This window comes from Kogia breviceps, chromosome 11, assembly GCF_026419965.1.
Source record: "Kogia breviceps isolate mKogBre1 chromosome 11, mKogBre1 haplotype 1, whole genome shotgun sequence".
In the NCBI taxonomy this organism is placed as follows: Eukaryota; Metazoa; Chordata; class Mammalia; order Artiodactyla; family Physeteridae; genus Kogia; species Kogia breviceps.
Window position 1 is genome coordinate 8,522,530 of NC_081320.1, and position 27,569 is coordinate 8,550,098.

Sequence of the window (27,569 nt, forward strand, 5' to 3'; positions counted from 1 at the left end):
CCTTGGCCACTTCAGGTTTGTCCTCCCTAGATTGAAAGAAGGTTCAATGACTACAGGGACAAACTCCATGAATGTCCTCAGCAAAGTGCCTGATATACATCAGGTACTTTGTACAGGTGTTGAGTTGAATTAAATTGATCACTCAGAATTACTGAGAATCCTGATCTTCAAACAAGGCCAAGATTCTCAGGGCAGGAAACAGCTGTCTCTTTAAACAGACATTTCCCAGATATTACTATGCTATTATTATTACTATTATAATTCAGTTTCTTCTTCTGAGGTTATTACAATATAGAGAAACTCAGAAGTTAGAAACAACAAATCCCAGTTGAGCACTTCCCTAAGTTTTAAAAGCTATCCCAAGAGCCAAAGTTTGGGGAAATAGAAAGGGGTTTCCTAAATAGAAAGAGGAAGTATAAATGGAAAAAAGAAAAAAAAAAGAAGTGAAATTCTGAGCTGAAGGCAGGGTCGGGCAGGCAGAATTTGGGGAAAAAAATATAAAGTTGATTAAGCTGGCACAGTCCAAAAGGTCCCAACCAAGGTAACTAGGGGCTCCATGTACAGCCAGCCTGGGGCTGCTAGGGTCTGCCGGTTATAGGCGGCCAAGAGCTGCCCTAGGGCTATCCTGCGGTGAGCCCCTGTGGAAGTCCTGACGCCTTAAGAGAGCAGGTCATGAGGTGCTCTTACGGTCAGAGGTTGAGGGACCGTGCATGACTTAATTATGCATTAATTCAGCTTCAATATTTGGAAAACTCTACCTGCTTCACCTTATTACTACTGCTGCTTATTACTGCTGGCCGACAGTACAGACAAAACTTTTCTAAGCTGGTTCTCTACCAGAGCGACCGAGCTTTCCCTGGGAGTGAGGTATGGTGCAAAGAGCTCTGAAATAGGAGGGGTCGGTTCCTTGTTTCTGGGTCTGACCCTCGTAGGAATTAGTTAAGTGAGTCAGAGCAAGTCGCTGCGCTTTTCTGGGCATCTGTAAGCGGGGGCTAGTCCAGCTCGGAAACTGTATGATTCCCAAGGTTTCCCTACGCAGCTTGCTGGAAACCTCGGCACCTCAGAGGTTCTGACGTGAGGGGATAGCACCCCACACTTACTAGGCAACCTGTCAGATGAAAGACAAGGCGATTCCTGTTCAGCAGCCACCCTGCCATGCTCGGGGCGCCGTCTGGCCTGAGAGGACGAGCGAGCCACGCATCCCGTTGGTTGATAAAGCGCGCGCAGAGTCCGCGCTTGGCGCGATAGGATTCCAGACTTTCGATATCTCTGTGACCCGAGCGCGACCTGTTGACCACTGCGTCGCCGCGGTTGCTCGGACACCGCCAATCAAGGCGCGGCTTCCCAAGCCGGCCCCCGTAGAGGCGGAGCCAGAGGAGAGGTGGGTGGGGCTCCCAGGCGGTTCCCCCGTGGGGCGGCGCGGGACTGGGTACCGGGCCCAGCTGAGACAGACGGATTGGAAGGACGGTGAGCTGCGGTTTTGCAAATTCGAAACTGGCGGGGGGGGGGGGGCCTTCAGTTACCAAAATTCCTCATATCTTGGGATATAAAAGTATTCCTACAGGCATTATTTTCTCTTACTTTATTTGTACCTTAACGAGTAAGCAAAGAGCTCAGAATATGTGCCTGTGATATTTCAGTCACTCGGAAATAAAATTGTGCTTGTGACTGAAAAGCGTCTTTAAATCCTTAAGAGGAGATCCCACAGGCAAGAATTATTGTACTATATGTATTGGGATATTAAACTGTGTCTTAGATTTTAAAACTCAAAAAGTGACCAGATTATTTGTAGACTCAAAGATATAATAAAACATAGTTAATATTAGAACTGAATAATTCTGTCCTCGACAGAAAAGTCTACTTCATCTACAGGGGGTTACTTTTCCTACATTCTTTTAATGCCTTTATAACTTTAAAAGTACAGAAAGGTTTGATCTCAGATCATAAATCATTACGCAAAGGTAGTAGATTGTGTACCATTGGCCCTGCAAATGACATCTGCCAACCACACCCCCAAAAAACAAAAACTCAGCAGTACTGAAGATTCTGTTCAGAAGGCCAGTAGCACAGAGGCCATGCCCACGCCCACGTTTGCCAATGCCACCTTAATCCCTGCTGTCCACACCCTGCCAGACTCATATTCCTGAGTCAGGTGGGTGAGATGGAGCACACAGCATCCGCTGAGCCAAACCCACTGCCTCATGCTGTCACACCAGGCGCCCCTGTCTCCACCTTCACCCCATGCCTTCTCCCTTCCCTGGGACACTTGCCAATTATATGCAAGTCACTGCAGATGACTCTATGCTTCTGTCATTTATGTTTATGTGCCCATAAGCGTGAATTCTTAGGAAATGTTAAATATTAATTATTTAAATTGTAGACAGATAAGTGAGCAGAAGTTTAGGTCATTTTGAAGTATTGCAAAGCTGATATGGACTTCAGTTCAGCCAGCCACAGGATGGTTCACCTCATTTTTGTTTGCTGGTCTGGCATAAGAATACCTTTAGCACAGTTGTGATATGCCATTGGACTGAACTGTCACACGTTTGTTTTGAATTTACATTTTACAGATATTTTGTATCCTACCATCAAACTCAGTAATTGACATTTATTGTTTCACTCCCATCCTTAAAGTAATGTCTAACCTGAGTTTATCATTCAGGACCCATATTGTACTTTCAGCCTCTTTGTCCACAACTCAAACCCTCCAGCAGGGAGACTAATCTGGCCCCTGCCTTTGTCCACACGTGCCTTTACTCCAACACCCCCTTCACCTGAATTACCACAACTTGGGAGCCACAGACCTGCCCAGGGCCTACAGGGAGAGCTCAAGCTCCTCTGTCTTCACTTGGTCCTTAGGGACACACCAGCCCCAATCATTTCTTTCCACCTGTCCAGACTCACAGCATCAATTGTCAGTACCACACTCCTGGCACTGCGTCCTGCCTGTGACAGCCCTTACATTGTTATTTGACCTTTGTGCTGGTTACTTTTCAGGTTGAATGGTTTTTCCTTTTCCGGGCTTATGATCATGATTAGAATCTCTGTGGGTGAGGGGTAGGGATGATGATAAATGAGAAAAAGGCGGAAAAGCAATTTTCCTGAGCCCACCACAAAACCTGGAACCAGAGAAAAACTAGAATGTTAATTCAAGAGAATTGTATGTATGTATGAGAAAGAGTCTGAGAGAGAATTAACACAGTAGCATTCCCAAATAGAAAGGAGGAAGTGGGGAGTGAAGCACCTGGATCAGGCAGCAGTTGCTCTTGACCCTTGGTTGGCCCTGTTGGTCCAGGGAGTTTGGCTGCCCAGGGGCTGCCTGAGATAGTTGGGGTGGGCAAAGGCCAAACAGACATTTGTACATATTGTGATGTTCTTCAGTTCACTATTCTTTGTTTGAGGAGTGAATGTAGGCTTGCTGCTCTCAACCTAACATCTTCCATGAGGAACAGAGCTTCTAAGGATAACTCTTCTGCCCTTGACAATTACTATGTTCTCTGTTACTCGACATTTAAAAATAATAGCTAGAATTTCTTGAACGCCAGACAATGCTCTAAGCACTTTAAATATATCACTACATTCAATACTCACAAAAACTCCAGGAGGGAAATACCATGATTATCCCCATTTGACAGACAAGGAAACTGAGACATAAGATCAAGCAACTTCTCCAAGGCTACTCAGCAAGTAAAGGGTGGCTGGAGAATTTGAACCCAGGCAGCCTGCCTCAACACCCCACCCTCGTGATTACGTGCTGTGATGATCAATTGTTGGCTTTAGCTTTCTCCAAAAGAAATGTTCTGCTGTCTCAGCTGTACAGTATTCATTTAGAACTGGATATTAATCCAGTTCTAAATGAACTGTTTCACAATGAAAACCTCACTGGACTTGAATGGGCTTTTAACAGAACACATTTCAATTTTAAATGGCATAAAGCAGGTCCATTTTCTAATTGCCTCTGCCTTCCACACTTCCTGTTAATCAACCCCTTTGCAACTCATCGTGGCTTTTCAATGAACTGGACGCCTTTGAGTCTACAGTCATATCCCAATAGCTGAATTAAGACTTGAACACCAATATTTTATCTAAGCAGGAAGTCCCAAACACTTGAAAATTTTAAATCACTCTTCAAAATAGATACTTACACCAAAAGCTGGCAAAACCAACACTCCAGGGATGAGATTTTGATCATATGGAAGCGATATTCAGGAATGGGCCTGAATCTTGCCTTGGCTGAGTCATCCTCGTCTTGTGGTTCCTAAGGAGAGGAGTAGACAAACTGGAAATGGCAATGGGAGATAAGACATTTCCTCATTTTAGGGCCCTCTAACCCTAGGGCAGGGTGACCTGGCAACACTTTGTGTGCACAAGACTTGGGCACAAGGCTAGGGCCTCTCTCTCCTTCTAAGCTCGGCTCCCTCTACTAGCGTCTTGCCAATCCTGGAGGGGCCAATGTGTGGTGGGAGGAGGAGAGAAGAGGGTCTGCCCACCAGAAGAGGTAAGCCCTGGTTTTGCTGCCCTCTTCTCCCCTTTGCGAAAGAGCTAAGTGCCAGAGGGAGAAACACACCTGGTGGACAGCTTCACACTCTAACCTTGGCACCAGCAGCATCCTGAAATCTGATCCAATTAGATCAATACTCACACTTTTTGAGGAGTGAAGGGAAGAGAGGAAGAGGATAACATTAAACGAATTACAACATTCTCACTGATGAATCTAATTGTGAAAATCCCAGGTAAAATACCAGTAATTTGAATTTAATAGAATATTTTTTAAATCAGTTTTTAAAAAATTGTAAAAGTACATACTTTTCTGCCAAGCCATTCCACTCGGTTTCCTTGAGAATATGTAAAAGTGTTTTTATAATAGCAAAATAATGGAAATCATCTAAATGTCCATCAGTAAGGAAGTAGTTGAAATTATGGTATATTCTCATTGTAATATAGTAATTTAAAAAAATAAGTTTATTTGTAGTAATGTAGAAAGATCTCCAAGGTATGTTATTGAGTTATTCTTTAATCAAGTTACAGAACAAATGCAAACACTTTATGTTAATACGCACATACACACACACACACACAATTATATTGATGCAGTCATATGTTTGCTTCCACTCACAGCTCATTGGCCAGAGCAAGTCACATGACCCCACCTCATTACTAGGAGATGCGGAACTTTGGGAAGCACAGGATAATCACTGGGCAGTGAGAATTTCTCTCTGCCATATGAACCAAGGCTCGGGCTTTTGGAGAACAGCAGTCAGAAAGAGTTGCAGGCAAACACACTCTGCTTTCCACTGTGCTACATGGAAATAAGTAGAGAAGAGGCTGCCTGGTGGAATGTGGCAGCAAGAGCACGTGGAGTATATGGAAAGTCAGAAAACACACACACACACACATCCACACACACACACACGGTCCAGCTAAATTTATATACTAAGAGTTTCTTACTCAAATAGAAATGCTGTCACAGAGACAGCGTTTATAATATTATATGCCAAGGGCTTTTGTAAAATGCTAATATAATAATGATCATTTGAAGATTATATGTTCTAAAAGTGTCTATTAAAGACACCATTATGTTGCCATAAGCCCCAATTCAAATGCCCTTCAAGCTTCTCTAGGAATTTAGTGCTATGGAAAAGTGTGCCTCTTGCCGGGTTGTTTTTTGTTTGTTTGTGGGGTTTTTTTGGCTATGCCTTAGGCTCACCTAAAGTATCTTTCTGAGGTTATTGGCCTCCCTCCCATCTTTCACCTCTCAACTGTTATAATTCTACTCTGGTCTCAACATTTTTGAAAGTGTGTATGGGAAGGACCTTTAACTGTAGCTCAGTGCCTTTCAAGAAGTGAGAAGAGCATAAATAAAATCTCAAACAGAAAAATGGAGGCATCTTTGTACGATGCCCTCCAAAGCACGCGTGGTTGCTGGGAGGGGCTGAGCAGGAATTGCAAGATGAAGTGGGGAACAGTGACTGCTCTGCCTCTGGGAATGGGCCAATGGGCACTCAGATTTCAGAGCTCAGAAGTCCTGGGGAGAAAGACATCTGCCTTTCTCTTTACTTGAGGCTCTTTCCCGCAGCTGCCTGCCCTGCTGGAGGTGGAGAATCCCTCTGTGACTGAGGCTTCCATGGGGCAAGCTGAGTCCCCCAGGCCTCACTCACCCAGAGCTTCCCACAAGAGGGAGCCCCTGATACCATCTCTTTGCTCAAGTTGGCAGGAGTTTGCCCCCACCTTCCAAGCCCTAGAGCCTGCTCTCCCCCTCACCCCACTCAGTTTCACACATGTCCTTCCTCCTGATGGATAAATTAACCTGGTTCTTGAATCATTCACAGATAATGGACAGAGAAGTACTGATTTTTAACTGCAGTGAAATTTTAAGCAAAACTTCAGAAAGTCATTACCTGAATGCCACTTTTGGCTTCAAAAGAATACAAATTAGTAGATTTCTTCCTTCTATTGAAAACTTTTCCATCTTCTTGATGAAGGCCAAGTGCTAATGCAAAGCTGCAAGCCTGTCTTTAAGACCCCAACTACATTTCCTGAAAGAACAGGACAAGGAGTAAATGATGACTAATGTGAAAAACTGTGAAAGAATAAATTTATTTACATAAGAGAAGCAAAAAGGTGATTGTGTCTCCCTTTACCGAAAGGTACCTGTTAATTGTATAAAATTAGGTGCCCAGTATTTGGGACATATTGCTCTTTATTCCCTCATCTGTTTAGATACACATGGGTATCTCAGTGATTGCATAATTGATTATTGTAATCAACGGCCCTTCATTTTAAATAGAACTTCCAATTTGGAGGCTTATAAACCAAACGTCAGAAAACTGATAAATATAAAATAATTTCTAAAAAAAAAATAAAATAAAATAATTTATGCCCCTGGGCCACACCTATCCTATCCAAAGTGTACCAAAAGGAGGTTTGTAGAGTATAGGAATCAGAGATGATGGGCCAAGGGCCCCATGCACTGAATAAAGACACCTACTAGCTGTGTGACCTTGGTCAGGTTAATTACACTCTCTGATCATTTTTCTCATGTGTCATGTCTCATTTGACAGGGATCATAAAACATACATGCCTTCATACCTCCCAGGGTGATGTAAGATACAAATGTGAAAGAAAACAAACTACCCTTCTTAAATTCTATATATCAAAATAACATCATGTATCTGAACTCAGCTCTCTAGGACAGGAATTGGATGAACTTTCATGTGTGCATATGAGGTGGGCCTTTAACTGCAGCTCATTGCCTTTCAAGAAAGGAAGTCTCAGTGGGAGACAGAGTCAGGAGACTTCTTTCTGGGCCCAGAGCGATGAACATGGCTGCAGAGGAGATAGCAAATTGTGAACAACGTATAAGCTTGTAGATTGTGAGAACCCTGAATGTACTGACCCAAAGGGCAAAGCACAGGGAAATACACCTGGAAGGAAATTAGCACCTGGAGGAAAAGGGCTGCAGAGAGATAATAAGGAAGTTCAGGGAAGGGGCTGGTCAGTCTGGGTTTCCTATAGGTGTCCGTCAAGGCCGCTAGGACAGCCATGGAACAGACTTGGAAGGAGCCTGGCTGTGAACCAGAGGATGGAATGCAAACAGACTAAAGGAGGTCCCACAGCCTGACAAGAAGGGTGAAGTCAGTCAAATCGATGGACACCAGCAGTGGGCCCCCAGTGAAGGCAACTCTGCCAGGGCTGCCCTGGACGGCACACTCCCAGCAGCTCAGAAACCACTCTTGCTGTGGCCAGGTCTCCGTGTGCCCTTGAACCTACCCAAGGTGCTGGTCCAGAGGGCAACAGAGGAAGCAAACATCACCAGTATCCATGCTCGGGGCCCAGTCACTGACAAAATCCTCCTCCCATCCCAACCCAGATTTGATTTTTTTTTTTTTTTTCTGGTACGCGGGCCTCTCACTGTCGTGGCCTCTCCCGTTGCAGAGCATAGGCTCCGGACGCGCAGGCTCAGCGGCCATGGCTCACGGGCCCAGCCGCTCCGCGGCACGTGAGATCCTCCCGGACCGGGGCACGAACCCGCGTCCCCTGCACTGGTAGGCGGACTCGCAACCACTGCGCCACCAGGGAAGGCCCAGATTTGACTTTTTTAAACTGGGTAATGGATATAGGATTTTACCCTGAGTGCAAACAGGCCTTTATATTTACTGTTTGTCCTCCTGAAATAGTCTTTCCCCAGATAGTGAAATATAAGCTATAAATTAATGAAATATAAATGTTAAAAGTGTTACCGACCTGGGTCCTTGGACTCTTTTTTTTTTTTATTAATTTTTTTTGGAGTATAGTTGCTTTACAATGTTGTATTAGTTTCTGCTGTACAGCAAAGTGAATCTCTTATACATACACATATATCCCTCTTTTTTGGATTTCCTTCCCATTTAGGTCACCACAGAGCACTGAATAGAATTCTCTGTGCTATACCGTTGGTTCTCATTAGTTGTCTAATTTATACATAGTAGTGTATATATGTCAATCCCAATCTCCCAATTCATCCCTCCCCCTTCCTCCCCCCCCCCACCCCGTATCTATATTGGACTCTTTAATCAATAGAAATTATAAGAGGCCAGACGAGGAATTCAAGCAAAGCTTTACTGGGACTCGTGCTGTAGCACCAGGGAGCAAAAACAAGGAACAGGTGCCCTTGCTCGCTCCCTGGGGTCGGGGGGGAGGGGTGAGCTGGTCCCTTAAATGGGGGCGAGAGTGGGGGTGGATCTGTGGGGGCCAGAGGGGGGGCTTAGGTGCTCTGCCCACCCCCTCGGGGGTGCCGTGCGCAGGGATCATGCGCAGGACCCTGCTTTTGCTCCCAGCTCCTCAGAAGCGGCAGTTGATTGGTGGCCTTCTTGTATCTTGTTGTTCGTAATTCGCCCCAACTGCGCATGTGTGCGGTTATTTTTAGTCCGTTATCGTTTCTTTGTATTCTGTTGCTGCAGGAGACATTTGTCCAGGTGCAAGCACTGCAGCAAAGGGTCCCAGGTCCCAGATCACAGCCTGTCTCAAAAGAAAAAAGTTCTTATTTCTGTGAAACTTAGGATGAACGCTTTGGAAGTCCTAGATGGAGGTGAGTCGCTAAGTAACATTGCTATGGAGTTCGGCATGGGTAAAACCCACCCTGGGAGAAAGTGACTGGGGGAAGGGACAAGCAGTTCTACAAATCTAGAAGTACTCAGCTTGCCAATCTTTAAGCTCTGTTTCCACTTCACAGAGAGTGAAACTGGAAATCGTTGTCTGTGACATATTTTGAGTGTGATTTTTGAAAAAAGAGAAGTAACTCTCAACAGTGGACAAATATTCAAAGGAAATAGCCTTGCCCCTAACAAAAAGATAAAATCATGACTCTCATTCAGATATAAAAATGAACACACGTTAAGATTCTATTAAACTCATCAAATGAAAGAACCAGGCGGAAGTTATAAGTGCTTCAAAGAAAGAAAAAATTTTTAATTACATGGAGTAATTTTGAATTGAATATACAAATAGACTGGCTCTTCCACAGGAGAGGGGGAAGCCCATCTCTACCAGATGGGACAGAATTTGCATGTCTAGCAGTTACCCACACTATAGATTTACAGAATCAATCTGATAAGGCAGAAAAGTACACTATAGACAACACATCATTTTCCATTGAGGTACAAATAGTTTTTCTACAGTCCTATACCAAAAGATTGATTTTACATCTCGACATGAGCCAAATTAAAATGAGGTATCTAAGATCTGTGTATCGTTTTATGTTTCCAACATTTTCAATTAACTGGTTAATAATTAGCCCCAGTTACTTGAATAAGAGAGTCTTGGGTATGATAGATTTTCTTTCCCTGGATGAAAGGACTTAAAGAAAAGTTTCTATATTTCCTAGTTAAAAAACTAGTTAAACAAACAGAAATTGATTATCTTTTCCAAACGTTGTAACCTGACAGTTCTTCTTTTTATGCAAGAGAATAAGCAAACCCTTGGTATGCCTTCAACAGGATTTGTAGCCATCGGTGAAAGAATGCTGTCCAGTCGTCCAAAAAGCAATTTACATGAGAAATCAGAAAACTAATCTTTTCTGATGTTTAATTTCACTTAGATAAATACTTTTTGAAGTTTAATTTCCCTTAAAATTGCATTTTTATTGCAAATTTGGTCTTTTAATAGTTAAATTCACACAGCCAGGCACTGTGCTGTAGGCAGATAACTAATCAAGATAAGCACAGTTTTTCCCTTAGGAAACTTGCGCCTAAATTACCACGTCATCAATAAAGACTAAACATGTAACAAGTGAAGGTTTATAATGGTGTAAAATTATAATCAACTTGAGTTGCAAACAAGAGGCCTTGGTAAATAAATTGTGGTCTACACAAACAAGCCATTGAAAACGGTGTGTAGAGTCACATTTAATGACTCGGAAAGGTTGAAACACTATCATAAGCGAAAACAAAAAGACCTCAGCGTAATATATTGTGTGCACCAAGTAAAAGTACTAGAAGGAAGTAGAATTCATTGTAGGTCAGCAGAGGTTATCTCCAAATGGTATGATAATGGGGAATTTTCATTTTCTTCCTTTTCCTGTTTGTGGTTTCTAGATTTTCTATAATAAATATGTGCTATTTTAGAATTTGAAAAACTAATAACCATTTCCCCCCTAAATGAAAGAAAATACATTCCTAACGTCATTTACAATAAGAAAATCTGACGCTAGTCAATTATTTTCTTTAAGAATATATATGTGATTGCTTGTCTGTGCATAAATTATCTCTGGAAGGAGACCAAGACTGCAATATCGTCTGGCTCCAGGGAGGGGGAATGAGTGGTTAGGGACACCAGTGGAAAGCAGATTTTTCACTAACTATTGTTTTATATCTTATGACTGTTATACCATATAAATGTGTAGCCTAGTCAAAAAATTAAAGCTTGAAAATTAAGAATTTAATCAGTATTAGCTGAAACTAAGCTTTAGAAACCTTAATCAAGTCCCTGTGTTGATGTCATTGGCAAACCTTCAATGCCTGGGACCACGACCAATACACCCAGTAAGGACTTTTCCCAACTCACTCACTACGAAGTAACACGTAAGAGGACCACACATTCCTAAAGCTCGGTCATGGCTACTCTTCCCAGGAACCTGATGGCTGGGGGTAGAATATTGAATCTAATATGGTCTACTGTGGTGTAAGGGCTACAGTTGGCAAAGCAACCTGTCAGTTAATTCTGCTTGCTACACAGTTGTTGATTCACTGGGTAGAGAGAAGAAGGGGTGAAGGAAAGTCATTGATTTAATTGACTGGGTAAAATATGTTGACCTCAATGATCAAAATTGAGCATAGCCTTAGCATCATCACTCTGATGGCCATACCAGATCTTTCTGTGTGTGGTGTTTCTCTATGAGTCCTGGGATGCCCTGAGCCCCCCTTTCATGGACCACCCTTTGGGATGCATGTCACTGTTCTGTACCGTCTGCCTAAGGCTCCATTCAGCTGCTCCTCTCGTGAAGCTTATTCTCACTGCTCTGCTCTTGGGCCATTCAGGCTACTTGGCGCTCCTGTGGCACCGTGACTCGAGCACTGCATTCTCACATTGAACTGACTGCTGGGGTCCTCTCCCCCAGGCCCACTCACCTTTCCCTTTGAATGTAGCACTTAGCCATGTCTAAACATAAAAGAAACCAATATATTTTTAAATGCATCAAAGAATAGCCAATAGCAATGTTTTTCAAACTGGACTCCCAACCCTATATTCCTTAAATTTCTTTTGGAATATCTATGAATGTTCTATGGAAATTTCTTAATTTTGTTTTCATTTCCATTATTCACCTTCTTTAAAAATGTATAGCTATATTCTTGATGAATTCATGAATATTTGAATGACGTCCTGCTAACCGGTGGGATTTGAGTGACCATATTTACATGTGTTTATTGATGTGTTGGTGTCAGAAATTAAATGCCTCAAATAATTAGACAAGAACTGGGAGGATACCATGCATATGAGATGATGCATTCTGCCCAGTAAAGGCCAAATCACTGTCAAAGCTACCTCTATGTGAGAAGCTTTCACTGTAGTTTGATAGAGACCAGTGGTGGGGAAAAAGTCATCATGTCACATCCAGCAGTGGAGACTGCACCGGGGACAGGCAGCGGTATTCTCATGCACAACAGCACCATATCCCAGGAGATGTCAACTTGAATTAATACTGGGTTTGGTCACTTTTTCATGCTTATTTTATAAATTTCTTTGGGTTTTACAATTATATGTGTGCTGTAAGCCCAAGGAGTTTACTACTAGCTTATGTTGTTGCATATTTAAGAAATATCACACTGTGAGGCAATAGTGGCTGTTTCCTTTTCCTTCAAGTGAGTCCACATATTCCTCAAGAAACTTTGGCTTTTAAGAGTCTGTCTTTGACAGAAAACAAACTTATGGTTACCAAAAGGGAAAGCGGTGGTGGGGGGAGGGGGATGAAGGAGAAATTAGGAGTTTGAGATTAACAGATGCATATACTAATACATATAAAATAGCTAACCAACAGGGACCTACTGTACAGCACAGGGAACTATATTCAATATCTTGTAACAACCTGCAATGGAAAAGAATCTGAAAAAGAATAGATATAAATATAATATATGTAATATATTATATATAATATAAATGTTTATAAATATGTTTTTACATATACGTATGTGTATATATATATAACTGAATCACTCTGCTGTACCTGAAACTAACACAACATTGTAAATCAACTATACTTCAATTTTTTTTTTTTAAGTGTCTGTCTTTGGACTTATCTACCATATGCACTAACGCTCTAAAAGTTAGTGACTGTTTGGTTTGCTTGCTTCCTATACCACCTACTATAGTACTTAGCAAATGTCTATAATCATTATGATGACAGGCAATAAGTGCTATGTTAGTATTGCCCTTTTCCAGCATCTGGACACAATGGCAAGTTTCACGTTGATGTTTTTCAGTGAACCTATCTTCAAGTCCAACCTCGTCAAAACTATTCCAGAGCATCATTATCCTTTGCAAAATTTCTTGTGTTGGTTGGGAAAATCTTAACTGGTGTCTTGGCCCTTGGTGATAATTATTCCAATAAATACTCTCTAAGAAAAACTTTTATGGTGCATACTTTTTACGGGTATATGTGTAGGCAGATGGGTCCCCTCATTCGCTATTCTCAGCACATACATTATTTCACTAAGGGCCTCATGCATTCCTGCTGCCTACCAGCATGTGGTACCAAGCCTGGTGGACCCAACAGACAAAACCAAAGAAAATCAAATAATGATTTAGTGAAGGAGGAGGAATAGCTCAAGAAACTCCAAAAACAGATCTAACTACTAGTTCAAGTTCCTTTAATAGGTTAGTTATATGCCTCACTTTAGCAGCTAAAGAAAGAATGTTCTAGATTTTTGATAAGAATTTGATGAATTTGCTCATGTATGATAGTTCAGAATACATCTTCTTAGATGTTCTACTGCTTAAAGTAGGTATGGTTAAGGTGGCATTCTTTTGTACTTAGCAATTTTCGGCTCCTTATTAATCTTGTCATATTCATTCTTGATGATATTATCATCACCTTTACATGGGTGTGAACCACATGCTCACATGTTCTAAGCCCAAGTCAGAACAGAGAAACATAACTCTTTACTCTTTTTCTCAAGACAAGAAGCAGTTGGCAGTTTCAGACTCCTGAAACTTAGATCCAGTACCATTTGGTGTAAACCCAAGGAAAGGTGAACTGAAATGAATACTCTTCATGGCCAAAAAAACTTACTTACATTTGCTTTCATCACTAAAATCTTAATAAAGATAAGTAAGCTCCCAAACTTTCCCTGTTTAGGCAATCTGACCCACTTCTCTGTGTTTATGCCTCTCCATCCCCAAAGCTGCTATACTCAAGAAAGATACAACTGTCATCATTTAAGCAAAGCAGTGAAAATTAAAGCTAGCTTGAAGCCATGTATGGTCATCACAGTTGTGTGAAAATGCACTAAAATTAGATTTACGGGACCAGAACAACCTTTAGATATGATCACTTCTCCCAATCAAACTTGTGCTTCCGGGTAGTATGGATTATTAAGGTGGAGCAGTGACAGCTGAACAAGTTTAGGAGAAAGAAACAGATTAATCCTGTAGAGGTCACTTGTGACATTTATGCATAATTTCCATAAAACAGCAGTTCTCAAAGTGTGATCGGTGGACCCCTAAGGGTCCCTGAGACCTTTTTAGGGGATCTACAATTTAAAACGATTTTTATAGTAATATTAAGATATTATTTTTCTTCATCACTGTATTGACATTCTGTTTTTTGGGGGTGGGGTGATTTTTAAAATTTAATATTTGCATCTTTAAGATTTTGAAATTGAATTTTTGGTATAGTAGAAGTATGGGTCTCTGTCTACTTCTCTCTTCCTCTCTCCCGCTCTCCCAACAAATTGTTAGCTATTTGCCCTTAAAGTATTTATTGAGAAATATATCTATTTCCTACTGATGTGAAATACAACCTTCAACGTATACTAAATTTCTAAAAATGCATGTTTGAGTTTTCTGTTTACTGTATGCCATCAGTAAGCTGTTTTAATAAGTGTAGTTTTACAGTATGTCCAGTATCTCATTAGTCAAGTCCTTCTTCACTATCTTTTTATGTGTTAGTTTCTGCTTTATAACAAAGTGAATCAGTAATACAAATACGTATGTTCCCATATCTCTTCCCTCTTGTGTCTCCATCCCTCCCACCCTCCCAATCCCACCACTCTAGGTGGTCACAAAGCACCAAGCTGATCTCCCTGTGCTATGCGGCTGCTTCCCACTAGCTATCTATTTTTCATTTGGTAGTGTATATACCTCCATGCCACTCTCTCACTTTGTCACAGCTTACCCTTCCCCCTCCCCATATCCTCAAGTCCATTCTCTAGTAGATCTGTGTCTTTATTCCCATCTTACCCCTAGGTTCTTCATGACTTTTTTTTTTCTTAGAGTCCATATATATGTGTTAGCATACAGTATTTGTCTTTCTCTTTCTGACTTGCTTCACTCTGTATGACAGAGTCTAGGTCCATACACCTCACTACAAATAGCTCAATTTTGTTTCCTTTTATGGCTGAGTAATATTCCATTGTATATATGTGCCACATCCTTATCCATTCATCAGATGATGGACACTTAGTTTGCTTCCATCTCCTGGCTATTGTAAATAGAGCTGCAATGAACATTTTAGTACATGACTCTTTTTGAATTATGGTTTTCTCAGGGTATATGCCCAATAGTGGGATTGCTGGGTCGTATGGTAGTTCTACTTGTAGTTTTTTAAGCAACCTCCATACAGTTCTCCATAGTGGCTGTATCAATTTACATTGCCACCAGCAGTGCAAGAGGGTTCCCTTTTCTCCACACCCTCTCCAACATTTATTGTTTCTAGAGTTTTTGATGATGGCCATTCTGGCCAGTGTGAGGTGATATCTCATTGTAGTTTTGACTTGCATTTCTCTAATGGTTAATGATATTGAGCATTCTTTCATGTGTTTGTTGGCAATCTGTATATCTTCTTTGGAGAAATGTCTCTTTAGGTCTTCTGCCCATTTTTGGATTGGGTTGTTTGTTTTTCTGTTATTGAGCTGCATGAGCTGCTTGTAAATTTTGTAGATTAATCCTTTGTCAGTTGCTTCATTTGCAAATATTTTGGTCCATTCTGAGGGTTGTCTTTGGTCTTGTTTATGGTTTCCTTTGCTGTGCAAAAGCTTTCAAGTTTCATTAGGTCCCATTTGCTTATTTTTGTTTTTATTTCCATTTCTCTAGGAGGTGGGCCAAAAAGGATCTTGCTGTGATTTATGTCATAGAGTGTTCTGCCTATGTTTTCCTCTAAGAGTTTGATAGTTTCTGGCCTTACATTTAGGTCTTTAATCCATTTTGAGCTTATTTTTGTGTATGGTGTTAGGGAGTGTTCTAATCTCATACTTTTACATGTACCTGTCCAGTTTTCCCAGCACCACTTATTGAAGAGGTTGTCTTTTCTCCACTCTATATTCTTGCCTCCTTTATCAAAGATAAGGTGACCATATGTGCGTGGGTTTATCTCTGGGCTTTCTATCCTGTTCCATTGATCTATATTTCTGTTTTTGTGCCAGTACGATACTATCTTGATTACTGTAGCTTTGTAGTATAGTCTGAAGTCAGGGGGCCTGATTCCTCCAGCTCCGTTTTTCGGTCTCAAGATTGCTTTGGCTATGCGGGGTCTTTTGTGTTTCCATACCAATTGTGAAATTTTTTGTTCTAGTTCTGTAAAAAATGCCATTGGTAGTTTGATAGGGATTGCATTGAATCTGTAGATTGCTTTGGGTAATAGAGTCATTTTCACAATGTTGATTCTTCCAATCCAAGAACATGGTATGTCTCTCCATCTATTTGTATCACCTTTAATTTCTTTCATCATTGTCTTATAATTTTCTGCATACAGGTCTTTTGTCTCCTTAGGTAGGTTTATTCCTAGATATTTTATTCTTTTTGTTGCAATGGTAAATGGGAGTGTTTTCTTAATTTCACTTTCAGATTTTTCATCATTAGTGTATAGGAATGCCAGAGATTTCTGTGCATTTATTTTGTATCCGTCTACTTTACCAAATTCATTGATTAGCTCTAGTAGTTTTCTGGTAGCATCTTTAGGATTCTCTATGTATAGTATCATGTCATCTGCAAACAGTGACAGCTTTACTTCTTCTTTTCTGATTTGGATTCCTTTTATTTCTTTTTCTTCTCTGATTGATGTGGCTAAAACTTCCAAAACAATGTTGAATAAGAGTGGTGAGAGTGGGCAACCTTGTCTTGTTCCTGATCTTAGTGGAAATGGTTTCAGTTTTTCACCATTGAGGACGATGTTGGCTGTGTGTTTGTCACATATGGCCTTTATTATGTTGAGGAAAGTTCCCTCTATGCCTACTTTCTGGAGGGTTTTTATCATAAATGGGTGTTGAATTTTGTCGAAAGCTTTCTCTGCATCTATTCAGATGATCATATGGTTTTTCTCCTTCAGTTTGTTAATATGGCGTATCACATTGATTGATTTGTGTATATTGAAGAATCCTTGCATTCCTGGAATAAACCCCACTTGATCATGGTGTATGATCCTTTTAATGTGCTGCTGGATTCTGTTTGCTAGTATTTTGTTGAGGATTTTTGTGTCTATGTTCATCAGTGATATTGGCCTGTAGTTTTCTTTCTTTGTGACATATCTTTGTCTGGTTTTGGTATCAGGGTGATGGTGGCCTTGTAGAATGAGTTTGGAAGTGTTCCTCCCTCTGCTACATTTTGGAAGAGTTTGAGAAGAATAGGTGTTAGCTTTTCTCTAAATGTTTGATAGAATTCGCCTGTGAAGCCATTTGGTCCAGGGCTTTTGTTTGTTGGAAGATTTTTTTTAATCACAGTTTCAATTTCAGTGCTTGTGATTGGTCTGTTCATATTTTCTATTTCTTCCTGAATCAGTCTTGGCAGGTTGTGCATTTCTAAGAATTTGTCCATTTCTTCCCAGTTGTCCATTTTATTGGCATAGAGTTGCTTGTAGTAATCTCTCGTGATCCTTTGTATTTCTGCAGTGTCAACTTGTTACTTCTTTTTCATTTCTAATTCTATTGGTTTGAGTCTTTCCCTTTTTTTCTTGATGAGTCTGGCTAATGGTTTCTCAATTTTGTTTTTCTTCTCAAAGAACCAGCTTTTAGTTTTATTGATCTTTGCTATCATTTCCTTCATTTCTTTTTCATTTATTTCTGATCTGATCTTTACGATTTCTTTCCTTCTGCTAACTTTGGGGTTTCTTGGTTCTTCTTTCTCTAATTGCTTTAAGTGTAAGGTTAGGTTGTTTATTTGAGATGTTTCTGGTTTCTTGAGGTAGGATTGTATTGCTATAAACTTCCCTCTTAGAACTGCTTTTGTTGCATCCCATACGTTTTGTGCCATCGTGTTTTCATTGTTATTTGTTTCTAGGTATTTTTTGATTTACTCTTTGATTTCTTCAGTGATCACTTCGTTACTAAGTAGTGTATTGTTTAGCCTCCATATGTTTGTATTTTTTACAGATCTTTTCCTGTAATTGATATCTAGTCTCATAGCATTGTGGTCAGAAAAGATACTTGATACAATTTCAATTTTCTTAAATTTACCAAGGCTTGATTTGTGACCCAAGATATGATCTATCCTGGAGAATGTTCCATGAGCACTTGAAAAAAATGTGTATTGTTGTTTTTGGATGGACTGTCCTATAAATATCAATTAAGTCCATGTTGTTTAATGTATCATTTAAAGCTTGTGTTTCCTTATTTATTTTCATTTTGGATGATCTGTCCATTGGTGAAAGTGGGGTGTTAAAGTCTCCTACTATGAATGTGTTACTGTCGATTTCCCCTTTAATGGCTGTTAGTATTTGCCTTATGTATTGAGGTGTTCCTATGTTGGGTGCATAACTATTTACAATTGTTATATCTTCTTCTTGGATCAATCCCTTGATCATTATGCAGTGCCCTTCTTTGTCTCTTGTTATTGATGTCACAAAAGCTATGGTGGGTAAAACTGCTAGCATGTCAGCAGGGAGCCACACAGTGGCTCCACACTGTCCTGGAAGTCATATATTCTTCTCCACTACATACAAGGGGGAAAGAAAAGACAATTTCACCTAAGAATGTCCTTCATGAAGCAGTAAATCTATTCACTTTATTAAATTTCAACATTTGAGTTTTTTTCAAATTAAAATTATTTATTTTATTAAATTATTTATTTTATTAAATATTTAAATTAAATATTTTATTTTATATAAATTAAATTATTTATTTATTTTATTATTTTTGAAAATATGTATTGTGACAAAATAGTACATTGCTGTATACCAAAATACAGTGGCTGTCCCCCTAAAGAAAAACTAATTGAGAGATTATTTGTGTTGTGAGCTGAACTTTTTTCACAGAACATCATTTTTACTTGAAAGAACAACTGATAGACAAACTATGATTATTCAGGATTGGGTACTTTGCAGATGTTTTCCTAAAAATGAGTAAAATGAGCCTATCACTTTAAGAAAACTACTGACAGTATTTGTTATTCATGATGAAATTTATGATCTCAAATGAAAATCAGAATTTTGGAAGATTAGTGTCCACCACCACAAACTTAACAGCTTCTCAACACCTAAATATTTTTCTATGAGATTGATTATAACATTAACAACTGTTCTAAATATTATATGCTAAATTGTGTCACTATTTGAAAGATCTGTATACTCAGTGAACCAATATTTTCCAAATGACCAATGCATGATATTACAAAATTATGTGTGATCAAAAGAGACCAAAGACAGACAAATGAGTTTAATATAACAGAGATCAACATTGCTATTTTATTTCATATTATAAAATCAAGTGGGATTTATCCTAGGAATGCAAGATTGGTTCAGTGTAATATACCTTATTAATAGAATAAAAGGCAAAACCCACATGATTATCTCAAAGGTATGCAGAGATGCATTTGACAAAATCCAACATCCTTTTGTGATAAAAACACAACAAACTAGGAATAGAAGGGGATTTTCTCAACCTGATAAAAAGCATCGATGAAAAACCCACAACTAATGTCAGACGTAAGAGTGAAAACTGGCTGTTTTCCACCGAATTTCAGGAACAAAACATGGATATCTACTTTGGCACTTATAATCAACATTACACTGGCAGTTCCAGCCAAGTCAGTTAGGCAAGAAAATGAAATAAAAGGCATTCAGATTGGAAAAGAGGAAGTAAAACCCAATTTTCAGATGACATGATCATATATAGAAAATCCTAAGGAAGTCACTAAAAAAAAAAAAAACAAACAAAAAACTGTTAACACTAATAAACAAGCTCAGCAAAGTTAGGGGATACAAGACCAACATACAAAAATCAATGGTACTTCTGCAGACTAACAATGAACAAACTGAATGTGAAATTAAGAAAAAACTTCTGTTTACAATAACATCAAAAAGAATAAAATATTTAGGAGTAGGATTAAGAAAAATAGTGCAAAACTTACACTCTGAGAACTGCATAACATTGTTGAAAGAAATTAAAGAACACCTAATTAAGTGGAAAGACATCCCATGTACAAGGATTGGGAGACTAAATATTGTTAAAATGGCAGTACTCCTCAGACTGACCTACAGATTCAATGCAATCCCTATCAAAATCCCGGCTGACCTTTGCAGAAATTAACATGCTGAACCTAAAATTCATATGTAAATACAAGGGACCCAGAAAAGCCAAAACAATCTTGAAAAAGAAGAACAAAGTTGGAAGACTCATACTTCTTGATTTCAAAATTTACTACAAAGCTACAATAATCAATACAGTATGATACTGTCATAAGGATAGACACATAGACTGATAAAATAGAGTTAAGTGTCCAGGAATAAATCTTCACATTTATTGTCTGTTGATAATCAAAAAGGATGCCAAGACCACTCAATGGGAAAAGAAATGGTGTTGTAACAACTGAATCTCATCAGGCAAAAAAGAATGAAGTTCCTATATACAAAAATTAGCTCAAAATGGATCAGAGACCTAAATGTAAGTGCTAAAAATATAAAACTCTCAGAAGAAAACATAGGTTTAAATTCCATGACCCTGTATTAGGCAATGGTTTCTTAGATATGACACCAAATGCACAAACAATAAAAGAAACATACATAAATAATTCATCATCAAAAGTAAAGACTTTTGTGCCTAAAAGAATAGAATCAAGAAAGTGAAATGAGGGACTTTCCTAGCGGTACAGTGGTTAAGACTCTGCGCTCCTAATGCAGGGGGCACGGGTTCGATCCCTGGTCAGAGAAAGTGAAACGACAATCCACAGAATGAGAGAAAATATTTGCAAATCATATATCTGAGAAAGGTCTTGTATTTAAGACCTCGTAATTCAGACTCGTTATTCAGCAACAACAGCAAACAAGGAACCCAAATTAAAAATGGACAAAGGATCTGAGTAGACATTTCTCCAAAGCAGATATACAAATGGCCAACAAGCACGTGTAAAGATGCTTGTCATTAGGCATTGGGGAAATCAAAACCGTAATGAGGTAATACTCTACACTCACTAGGATGGCAAAAATAAACATGGCAGATAATTACAAGTGTCAGAGAGGTTGTGGAGAAATTGGCTCCCATATACATTGCTGATGGAATAGGAAATAGACTGTGGAAAGCAATCTGGCAGTTCTTCAAAAGTAAACATAGAGTTACTATATGACCCAGCAATTTCACTCCTAGGCAGATACCTAAGAGAAATGAAAATATATATCTATACAAAAACTTGTACAAAAATGTTCATAGCAGCATTACTCAAAATAGTCCAAAAGTGGAAATATGGCCAAATGTCCATAAATGAAAGGATAAAGAAAATGTGGTATATGCATAAAATGGGATATTATTTCACAATAAAAAGGAAGGAGTCACTGAAACATGCAACAAAATAGATAAACCTTGAAAGTATTATGCTAGGTGAAAGAAGCCAGTCAAAAAGGACCACGTAATGTGTTCCATTTATATGAAATGTCGGAATAGGCAAATTCACAGAGGCAGAATGTAGATTGGTAATTGCCTAATGCAGGGCCATGGGGGTGGAGGGTAAGAGAAATTAGGAGTGAATGCTAATGGGTACAAGGTTTCTTCTCAGGGTAATGAAAATATTCTAAGATTAATTGCGGTGATGGTTGCCCAACTCTTTGAATATACTGAAAACTATTGAATTATACACTTTAAATGGATGAATGGTATGCTATGTAAATTATATCTCAATAAAGCTGTTTCTTAAAAAAATATTTATTTATTTATTTGGCTGAGCTGGGTCTTAGATCGTCATTGTAGCACGCAGGATCTTAGTTGCAGCATGCAAGATCTAGTTCCCTGACCAGGGATCGAACCCTGACCCCCTGCCTTGGGAGCACAGAGTCTTAACCACTGGATCACCAGGGAAATCCCTAAAGCTACTATTTTTTAAAGTACATATGAAAATCTAGATACTTTCTATTGAGACAGTCATTCAAGAGACTGGCAAAAATGTAAAACAATGCTACTCTTCTCACTAAAATTTTTGTTTTAGAAAATATCCTTACTTTTATTAAAAATATATTGTTTATTTAACATATAATATTTACTGTTATTTTTAAATGAATTGAATATTTCTAAAAGTTTTTAGTATTAACTTATACTATCAGTAAGTGTAAAATGTATAAATTGTTGTAAGCATATGAGATTATAAATGAGGCCATGATATGGAAATGTATAAAGAAAGTGAAATTAATTGAAATGAAATTCCAAGGTGAAAATATTTACCATTTTACATACTAGTAGCAGGTACTATTAAAAGAAAGAAACACTGCTGAAAATTGCTCAGAACTTTATTTGAAAGCAACAAACAAACAAATGCCCTTTTCTATTATTATTTGAAAATGTATATCATACTTTCAAAATTGAAAGTATACCTAGAATAACTATAGATTCATTTAGAAAAAAAACCTAGCAAAATGAATTTACCTCTTTTAATATATTTTAAGGCTAAATGGTATTCTCCAAAGGTAGCCTTAAAACTATTTTCATCTTGTAGGGCTTTAGTTAGCTGGTGATGTAATAATAGCCCTGCCATGAGGAACATCAGTGATGTCAACCGGGCCATGCCAGATCCAACAAATGGTTGTCATGAGGACAAATGGGGCCCAAGTGGACTGTGCCCAAGAGAATCAAGTTTCCAGGCATTCTATGGACATTTAAGTTTGTTTCTGTTTGCACTGAAAGTTAGCAACCACCCACAGCAACTCTCCAGGAATTAGAAACAAAGGTTCCTGAGCTTGGCAAACATGCTCCACCGTTATCAAAGCCTTCTTGCTAATGAAGCATGTGTGACTTCAGCTGACAAAGTCAGGGTGCTGGGTGTTCTTTCACTGGGCCTGTGCTGTTCCACCGCACCTCCCTAACACCTGACTGCCAGCCCCTCCTGGCCATCTGTACAGCCACCTGCCCCTCTTTCTTTACACGATGAGTAAAGAGAACTGGATACGATTGGCCTTTCAAAGTCACAGCACAGAGCTTCCCTGCTCACAAGGCCTTCACTAAAGAAGTGTTAAATCAGTAGAACTGGGACTGGAAAAGGGTTGAAAAAAGATAAAGGAACAGGCAAATCCAAAGGGACAGAAATTAACGGAGTGGCTTTTCTGCAAGGCCTGGGGGAAGGGGAGAATGGGAAGTGACTGCTAAGGGGCAGAGGGGTTTCTTTTCGCGGAGATGAATATGTTCTGGAATTTGATAGTGCTGATGGTTACACAGTTCTGTGAATATATTAAACACAGATGGATTTTCTGGTATATTCATTATATCTCAATCAATCAATAAATGGGAGCTGGTTCACTGGCCAAAAATAGCAGAGGGAGGAGGCGGGTAGTTTAGTAACATGAAGGGCTGGTTCACAGATGTTTTGAGCCACAGCTTTTTCTTCCACTGAAAACTTGATTTGGGGGGCAAGACTAGGTATTTTAAGGAAGCTTTTGTGTGAGACCAAAGGACTTGCAGAGTTTCTTCTTCTGGAATGGAGGAGAAGGTTGACGGCTATTTTTCTAATGTTTGAAGATTAGATTACATGTGTATAGATTTATGCAGGTTAATATTTGACTTTGGCCTGGGAGTAACTATTTATTGAAAGGTTGGGTGGCTCTTAGGAATGCTCTAGTGTATTTTAAAGGATATATATATATATATATATATATATGGAAATATGTTTTAAAGGATATGAATATATTGGGCGCAGAAGTAGACTTCAGAAGAATTGTCTGGGACGTAGATTCAGAGCCAAACATGAAGGAGACGGGGACTTCAGAGGCATGGAGCTCCAAGCAACGAGATGTCCCTGCCCCTACAGATTCTCCACCCTCCACCACCCCTTCCCTGAGTGCCCAAATCAGGGAAGTAAGAAGGTCAAGGCCCCAGAACACTTCTGCTTAAGAGCTCAAAGCATCTTCTAAAATGCGTGTCTGAACTGGTACCCTAATCTAGTTTGACTTCTCTGGTAAATAGGCTATTATTATTGATAAAGAAGAGGGTCCTGACTGGACCCTGCCCACTCCCGGGAAGTGGACGAGGTGGAGGTCTAGCAACCCGTTGTGTAGACTTGCATATGTCCCTGGGGAAGGGACTGAGCTCTCATGGAGAGGGAACTCACCCTAAGGAAAAGGGAGACACAATGACACAGAACCAGCATAGATTTTGCCCATCAGTTTGGTCCCCACCCTACCTTTCTTGGAGTTGAGTTTGAGCCCCAGGGAAAGAAGGGGCAAGGAGTAAAAATGTAAGGAGATGGTTTCACTTGAAATGTTTGCGAGATGGGGGCAGCTTTAGCTGAGTGTAACGCAAAAAGGGAGAGGTATTCTGTTTTCAACGGAGCTAAGCTCACCCCAAGGACCAACAATTTTACTGCTATTTTGGGTATCTCTGGGCTCTGCCAGTTGGAAATGGGTGGCTGCTATATATTTCCTTCCCCACAACCTCACAATCAGATGGTACCTAACCATCAGCGTCAGGCCCAGATGAGATTCTGCCACATGTACAAACCTTATTAGCAGCTGGGCTCCCAAAGTCACGCAACTGGTTTTGTGACTTCCGTGAACTTTCCACTCTCTGTATTAGATACTCTGACAAACACTGAGTTTGTTTCTTAGGGCTGCACTAACAAAGTACCACAGTCTTGGTGGTTTAAAACAACAGACATGTATTCTCTCATAGTTCTGGAGGCTGGAAGACTGAAACCAGGGTGTTGGCAGGGTCTGTTCCCTCTGAGACGTTGGGTGGGGTCCTTCCTTGCCTCTCTCTGGCTTCCAGTGGTGGCCGGCAATTTTGATGCTCCCTGGCTTGCAATTGCATCACTCTCATCTCTGCCTTCGTCATCACATGGTCTTCTTCCTGTGTGTCTCTGCTCCTCTTCTTAGAAAGACACCAGTCACGGGACTTCCCTGGTGGCACAGTGGTTAAGAATCCACCCGCCAATGCAGGGGACACGGGTTCGAGCCCTGGTCCTGGAGGACCCCACGTGCCGCGGAGCAACTAAGCCCATGCGCCACAACTACTGAGCCGGCGCTCTAGAGCCCATGAGTCACAACTACTGAGCCCACGTGCCACAACGACTGAAACCCACATGCCTAGAGCCCGTGCTCCGCCACAAAGAGGAGCCACCGCAACGAGAAGCCCGCGCACCGCAATGAAGAGTAGCCCGCGCTCGCCACGACTAGAGGAGGCCCGTGCGCAGCAACGAAGACCCCAAAATAAATAAATTAATTAATTTTTTTAAAAAGACACCAGTCATATTGGATTAGACTTCAGTATGACATCATCTTAACTTGATTTCATCTGCAAAGACCCTGTTTTCAAGGAGGTCATGTTCACAAATACCGGGGGTGAGGACTTCAACATAGTTTGGAGGACACAGTTCAATCATGACACACACCTTGCCAGAAAGGGTCACTCCAAAGCCAACACAGCAGTGTCCTCACTACAGGACCAGCCAGGCTTCTGGTTAAGCCAGGAGAGAATGTCCTTTGTAAAAGGGTAGACCAAGTGGGGCCCAAGGTCTTGGTCTAACTGGCAAGTGGTTAGACAGCGAGATCTTCTGATTCTTGTGCCCCAGTTATGAAAAGACCAGACTCATAATTTGAACAGCTCTGATTATCTGGGGGAAAAATAATTTCTAACATCTGTTGTGTTAATTAACCCTCTAGGGCAGGGTTTCTTAAGCATTTTGTACCACGGACCCCTTTGGCAGTCTGGGAAAACCATGGACCCCTTCTCAGGGAAAAAAAAAAAGCTTTCAAATGAATAAAATAAAATACATAGATTGTAAATGCTATCAAATCTACTAAAATACAGTTCTCAAAATTTTTGTGTCAGTAACACTTTAGCAAGATCTAGTGGAAGGTCTAATAATTATTGTGATTTTAAAGTAGTGATGCGTATAAACAATATTTGGTGATGCTTATAACAATTGTAACATTCATGCAAATACCTGAGGCATCTGCTGTGGCAGAAGATTTGGTACTTTCCTTCTACCGCGCTTTGCTACCTACTTTCACAATGAAGGGAAATGCATTTTTTCCGTTTGAGGATAGTGAAAGTGAAGATGTAATGTTTTTCCCCATCCAAACAGACAGACTTGCTGAATGCTATCCTTGGCCTCCTGGGAGGTCAACAGACTCCAGGTGAAGAAGCCCTGACTCCAGTGGATACAGAGAGTATATTTAGGGAGCTTCCAACGGTAACTAACAGCCCTGGGGGAAGAAAAAGTGAATGTCACTTCACCGTCTGCACTGAATCATCTTAAAGTAGGCTCTAAATCCTTTAACTGCCGAATTCTGGGAGCCTGGGCCAGGCAGATAACCATGGAAGAGATGCAGGGGTCCTGGCCAAGAAGGGAGGAGTGGGGCTCTCAGAGAAACAGTCGGCAGGAAACAGGGCAGGAGTGGGCCTAAGAAACAGTTGGGAAACGGAGGTGATGGGGTGAACCAATAGACAGAGCCGGCACAGGGGAAATTAAACTGTAGAAATGGCCAACACCATTTGGTAATTAACTAGATGTATATATAAGTACTTGGAAAGTACCCCTGGGCACCCCTAGAAATTACCTGGGGACATTCCTATATCATTTGGTGGGTAGCTGAAACCAATGAACTGTACATTATCTTAGAATGTTTCAGATGGGTTTCATCTACAAACAGCACAAGTTCAAAGCTTGAAAGTCTGTCATTTGACCATCTACTCAAGGTTAAAAAACTTAAATTTCAGAATTTATCAGCCTGCTTCGGTAATGATGCCCTCAGAGAAATGGTCTTTTTTTCTTTTTTTTTTTTATGCAGAAGAGGACCTACCCATTTTCTGTTGCATACAATCTGTGGCACCCATTTAGAAATGTTAAAAATAGCACTTCAGCACATCATTTGTCATCTTCTGCACTTATTCAAATGTAATAGAGGTGGAGTAGATGGGGATGCTGGCCTTGGTGGGTGGGGCCTGATGTCCAATCTAGTCTCTAAACTTCTTGTTTTTCAGTGGTGTTTGACCCACTCTTGGTGTATCCTGTGAGTCAGGGGCTTGCTAAAGAACAAGTAAAGCAACCAGCCTCTGTTTTAGAGAAGATATGTCCATCCAACCATCTGGGGCTGCATAATCCACCGTCCTGGATCACTTTTCTGAAATAGCTGTGCCTTGGAAGGGGGCCCAGGCTGGACACCAGGAGACCTGGTGCTATAACAGCCTTGCTGGGGATTAGCTGTCTAACCTTGGAAAAATCCTTTAATCTCTTGGGGTTTAAGTTTCCTCTCTATTAAATCTATGAAGAACTTTGCAGTTCAAAAATTATTCTATATGACAGCATAATGCTTAAAGGAAAAGCATTCTTGTGAACTTCCACTATTGTTTTTTTATTATATTAATCAAAATAGTACTTAAATATGTAAACTTAGAACTAGATATAAACTTATGCACGTCATTTTAGAGATTTGGAAATAAGCAAAACAACAAATCCAATAAAATTTTAACCACTAT

General features: G+C 40.1%; 1 long non-coding RNA gene across 1 annotated transcript; it reads left to right on the plus strand.

Annotated features, from left to right (window-relative positions):
- Positions 1-1,413: 1,413 nt before the first annotated feature.
- Positions 1,414-27,569, plus strand: LOC136792121 (uncharacterized). Its single transcript, XR_010835357.1, has 3 exons — positions 1,414-1,467; positions 8,940-9,067; positions 24,965-27,569. It is a non-coding gene; the product is annotated as an uncharacterized lncRNA (long non-coding RNA).